Below are 6,366 nucleotides of genomic sequence, written 5' to 3'. Positions count from 1 at the left end.
ACACGCGGCGTGGCCCCGACTCAAGTAAAAGCAGTGGCGCGAACCTCAGGGGCGTCCCTCTGAGGTAATGTCATCTCCACCCACAACTACCATGAACACTAACACTATGATCTGATGTAAGATATTACAGTGAGTTTTTTTGGAAAAAAAATCCAACTTAGCAAAGTTTTGGAGGGCAGGGAGAGCCTGGAAGGTACAAAAAAATAAGTGGGTGAGAACCCAGTGAAAGTTAAAAATGTACTTGTATATGTTTCTTTTTGCACTGTGTATGATACATGCACTATGTATCCCAGTCTTTTCAGTGTGATTTAACAGTGGAAGAATAAATTCTCCTTCACTGATTTTCATTTGGGCTGACTCATGTATTGTTAAGTCCGTACAAGTGAGCCTAGCAGCTACAAAATGAAAGAAGATACAACCTTGCTACCCCAACACATCTATGAGTACCTGTATATATCAGAACCTAAGAACATAAGAACATGCCATACTGGGTCAGACTAAGGGTCCATCAAGCCCAGCATCCTCTTTCCAACAGTGGCCAATCCAGGCCATAAGAACCTGGCAAATACCCAAAAACTAAGTCTATTCCATGTTACTGTTCCTAGTAATAGCGGTGGTTATTATCTAAGTCAACTTAATAGCAGGCAATGGACTTCTCCTCCAAGAAATTATCCAATCCTTTTTTAAACACAGCTACACTAACTGCACTAACCACATCTTCTGGCAACAGATTCCAGAGTTTAATTGTGCACTGAGTGAAAAAGAACTTTCTCTGATTAGTTTTAAATGTGCCACATACTAACTTCATGGAGTGCCCCCTAGTCTTTCTATTATCTGAAAGAGTAAAAAACCGATTCACATCTACCCGTTCTAGACCTCTCATGATTTTAAACATCTCTATCATATCCCCCCTCAGCCGTCTCTTCTCCAAGCTGAAAAGTCCTAACCTCTCTAGTCTTTCCTCATAGGGGAGCTGTTCCATTCCCTTTATCATTTTGGTCGCCCTTCTCTGTACCTTCTCCATCGCAATTATATCTTTTTTGAGATGCGGCGACCAGAATTATACACAGCATTCAAGGTGCGGTCTCACCATGGAGCGATACAGAGGCATTATGACATTTTCCGTTTTATTCACCATTCCCTTTCTAATAATTCCCAACATTCTGTTTGCTTTTTTGACTTCTGCAGCACACTGAACTGACGATTTCAATGATGCCTAGATCTCTTTCTTGGGTAGTAGCACCTAATATGGAACCTAACATTGTGTAACTATAGCATGGGTTATTTTGCCCTATATGCATCACCTTGCACTTATCCACATTAAATTTCATTTGCCATTTGGATGCCCAATTTTCCAGCCTCACAAGGTCTTCCTGCAATTTATCTCAATCTGCTTGTGATTTAACTACTCTGAACAATTTTGTATCATCTGCAAATTTGATTACCTCATTTGCCATATTTCTTTCCAGATCATTTATAAACATATTGAAAAGTAAGGGTCCCAATACAGATCCCTGAGGCACTCCACTGCCCACACCCTTCCACTGAGAAAATTGTCCATTTAATCCTACTCTCTGTTTCCTGTCTTTTAGCCAGTTTGTAATCCACGAAAGGACATCGCCAACTATCCCATGACTTTTTATTTTTCCTAGAAGCCTCTCATGAGGAACTTTGTCAAATGTCTTCTGAAAATCCAAGTACACTACATCTACAGGTTCACCTTTATCCACATGTTTATTAACTCCTTCAAGAAAGTGAAGCAGATTTGTGAGGCAAGACTTACCTTGGGTAAAGCCATGCTGACTTTGTTCCATTAAACCATGTCTTTCTATATGTTCTGTGATTTTGATGTTTAGAATACTTTCCACTATATTTCCTGGCACTGAAGTCAGGCTAATCGGTCTGTAGTTTCCCGGATCACCCCTGGAGCCCTTTTTAAATATGGGGGTTACATTAGCTATCCTCCAGTCTTCAGGTACAATGGATGATTTTAATGACAGGTTACAAATTTTTACTAATAGGTCTGAAATTTCATTTTTTAGTTCCTTCAGAACTCTGGGGTATATACCATCTGGTCCAGGGTATTTATTTATGTATTTATTTATTTGAAGGCTTTTATATACCGAAGATCATGTACTGGTACATATCGCTTCGGTTTTCAGAGAACCAAAAATTGGAAATTACAGCAAACAAAATGAATGAATACATTGAACATGGAATACATAATACGTATTAAAGAGAACCTCAAGAAAGGCAAAACATCCAAACATAATAACAAGCATAGTATCAACTCAAACACAGACTATAAAGAGTATCATCTGGAACACGTAGATATTTGGGCCTTTGCCATAAGAACATAAGAAATTTCCATGCTGTGTCAGACCAAGGGTCCATCCAGCCCAGCATCCTGTTTCCAACAGAGGCCAAAACCAGGCCACAAGAACCTGGCAATTACCCAAACACTAAGAAGATCCCATGCTACTGATGCAATTAATAGCAGTGGCTATTCCCTAAGTAAAATTGATTAATAGCCATTAATGGACTTCTCCTCCAAGAACTTATCCAAACCTTTTTTGAACCCAGCTACACTAACTGCACTAACCACATCCTCTGGCAACAAATTCCAGAGCTTTATTGTGCGTTGAGTGAAAAAGAATTTTCTCCGATTAGTCTTAAATGTGCTACTTGCTAACGTCATGGAATGCCCCCTAGTCCTTCTATTATTCGAAAGTGAAAATAACCGAGTCACATCTACTCGTTCAAGACCTCTCATGATCTTAAAGACCTCTATCATATCCCACCTCAGCCGTCTCTTCTCAGAGCTGAACAGCCCTAATCTCTTCAGCCTTTCCTCATAGGAAAGCTGTTCCATCCCCTTTATCATTTTGGTTGCCCTTCTCTGTACTTTCTCCATCGCAACTATATCTTTTTTGAGATGCGGCGACCAGAATTGTACACAGTATTCAAGGTGTGGTCTCACCATGGAGCGATATAGAGGCATTATGACATTTTCCGTTCTATTAACCATTCCCTTCCTAATAATTCCTAACATTCTATTTGCTTTTTTGACTGTTGCAGCACACTGAGCCATTTGGATGTCCAATCTTCCAGTTTTGCAAGGTCCTCCTGTAATGTATCACAGTCTGCTTGTGATTTAACTACTCTGAATAATTTTGTATCATCAACAAATTTGATAACCTCACTCGTCGTATTCCTTTCCAGATCATTTATATATATATTGAAAAGCACCGGTCCAAGTACAGATCCCTGAGGCACTCCACTGTTTACCCTTTTCCACTGAGAAAATTGACCATTTAATCCTACTCTCTATTTCCTGTCTTTTAACCAGCTTGTAATCCACGAAAGGACATCACCTCCTATCCCATGACTTTTTAGTTTTCGTAGAAGCCTCTCAGAGGGACTTTGTCAAACGCCTTCTGAAAATCCAAATACACTACATCTACCGGTTCACCTTTTTCCACATGTTTATTAACCCCTTCAAAAAAATGAAGCAGATTTGTTAGGCAAGACTTCCCTTAGGTAAATCCATGTTGACTATGTTCCATTACATCATGTCTTTCTATATGCTTTACAATTTTGTTCTTGAGAATAGTTTCCACTATTTTTCCCAGCACTGAAGTCAGGCTCACTGGTCTATAGTTACCTGGATCACCCCTGGAGCCTTTTTTAAATATTGGGGTTACATTGGCCACCCTCCAGTCTTCAGGTACAATGGATGATTTTAATGATAGGTTACAAATTTTAACTAATAGATCAGAAATTTCATTTTTGAGTTCCTTCAGAACCCTAGGATGCATACCATCCGGTCCAGGTGATTTGCTACTCTTTAGTTTGTCAATCTGGCCTACTAAATCTTCCAGGTTCACAGTGATTTCGTTCAGTTCGTCTGACTCATCACCCCTGAAAACCATCTAACCTGCAACCTTAGATCCGGGGGTGATCTATTCCAATGAAGTAATAAGAGCATAAATACGGATAACAGATTTACTACTCTTCAGTTTGTCAATCAGGTCTACCACATCTTCTAGGTTCACCGTGATTTGGTTCAGTCCATCTGAATCATTACCCATGAAAACCTTCTCCAGTACGGGTACCTCCCCAACACCCTCTTTAGTAAACACCGAAGAAAATAAATCATTTAATCTTTCCGCGATGGCCTTATCATCTCTAAGTGCCCCTTTAACCCCTCGATCATCTAACGGTCCAACTGACTCCCTCACAGGCTTTCTGCTTCGGATATATTTAAAAAAGGTTTTTACTGTGAGTTTTTGCCTTTACAGCCAACTTCTTTACAAATTCTCTCTTAGCCTGTCTTATCAATGTCTTACATTTAACTTGCCAATGTTTATGCATTATCCTATTTTCTTCTGTTGGATCCTTCTTCCAATTTTTGAATGAAGATCTTTTGGCTAAAATAGCTTCTTTCATCTCCCCTTTTAACCATGCCAGTAATCATTTTGCCTTCTTTCCATCTTTCTTAATGTTTGGAATACATCTGGATTGTGCTTCTAGGATGGTATTTTTTAACAATGACCACACCTCTTGCACACTTTTTACCTTTGTAGCTGCTCCTTTCAGTTTTTTTCTATTTTTCTCATTTTATCAAAGTTTCCCTTTTGAAAGTTTAGCACGAGAGCCGTGGATTTGCTTACTGTCCCCCTTCCAGTCATGAAATCAAATTTGATCATATTATGATCACTATTGCCAAGCGGCCCCACCACCGTTACCTCTCTCACCAAATCCTGTTCTCCACTGAGAATTAGATCTAAAATTGCTCCCTTTCTCGTCAGTTCCTGAACCAATTGCTCCATAAAGCTATCATTTAATCCATCCAGGAACTTTATCTCTCTAGCGTTTCCCGATGATACATTTACCCAATCAATATTGGGGTAATTGAAGTCTCCCATTATTACCGCACTACCAATTTGGTTAGTTTCCTCTGTATACTGCTTACAGGAAAGAAAAATCCCCAACCTGTCACCAAATATGGGAGACTGAGAGGTATTTCCCAGGCTGGAGACACATTGACTCCAGTCTTTCCAAAACAGTTTTATCTTTATTTATAACACCAACAGATACATAGTAGTATTCTGTCTTTAGCCCAGGACAATGTATGTTCAGTACTTACAGCTTCTTTACAAGCTTCAACATTTGGACAGCAATATTCCACAGGAGCTTTCTTCCTCCTGGAGACCTGGGCCTCCTCCCTGGCTCCCAGTTCTTATTCCACCCCACGAAGAAAGAGCTCTCTCTCTCTCTCACAGGGAGTTAAGGTGGATCAGACATCTAGCCTGCTCCCACACAGGGCTAAGGAGTTAAAATAGGACCACTCCATCAATCTTGATAAACATTTTATCAATGTAGTCCTCAATCTCCAGGATATCTTTCAGTCTCGCCATCTCTTCTCCGAGTTTCACCATCTCTTTCCTGAGGGAGCCAATTTGCACACATCTTTCACACTGAAACAGTTTCTCACAGTAGATCAGGTCATCGCAGAAGAAGAGGACCGGAAGGCTCATCTGCATACTGCTCCCAGCATCCCCCGGGAGATGAGTCCAGAAGTCACCGCAAGTGATCCAGGGATTGAATTCCACAGCACCAGCTTCCAGAGGCCCCGTACCCTTTGCAGTAGAAGAGGACCGGAAGGCTCATCTGCATACTGTACCCAGCATCCCCCGGGAGAGGAGTCGAGAGGTCACCACAAGCGTACCAGGGATTGAATTCCACAGCCCCAGCTTCCAGAGGCCCCGCACCCTTTGCAGTAGAAGAGGACCGGAAGGGTGTGCCTAACGGCGTGTGACTCTCAAACCCTTCAATTATTTGAGTAAAGTGAAGATCAATTTAATGATGGTTAAAAAGGATTGGTAAGTATAGCTTTGGGAAATCTTTGGACTTATAAAAGTTTCAAGAAAGGTGAAATAATGGGATATATTCTTTAGAGTTTGTGTGTGCCTGAGGTAATAAGCAAGCCAGAGATAGTTAATTCTAGTGTCTGTCTTTCCACCCACTCAACCCTTGATTTTTAGGCAAGAGACTCTTTCTCATTAAAAATCAATCAGGCTCTTATCTAAATCATACTATTGTATTAGCCCTTATTGAAAGTTTAATCATCCCCTTGTAGGACACTAGCTGATTAATTGGTAAATTCACCAGTAAATATAAAGTACTCTAATTCTAACTCCCTTAGTATCCTAAACTTAACTAAGAACTCAACAAAATCAAGATGAAGGCAGCAGTCCAGCAGCAAGAGGGGGGCTTTCCAGTCTTTTGCATTGAGTGTCACATGCATGATTTTTTACCTGCTGGTGAAAGATTTTCTGTGTGCACTTGGTGCAAAGAGCTCCT

This window comes from Rhinatrema bivittatum, chromosome 1, assembly GCF_901001135.1.
Source record: "Rhinatrema bivittatum chromosome 1, aRhiBiv1.1, whole genome shotgun sequence".
Classification (NCBI taxonomy): Eukaryota; Metazoa; Chordata; class Amphibia; order Gymnophiona; family Rhinatrematidae; genus Rhinatrema; species Rhinatrema bivittatum.
The sequence above is the reverse complement of the archived record's forward strand: the minus strand, read 5'-3'. Positions refer to the sequence as shown.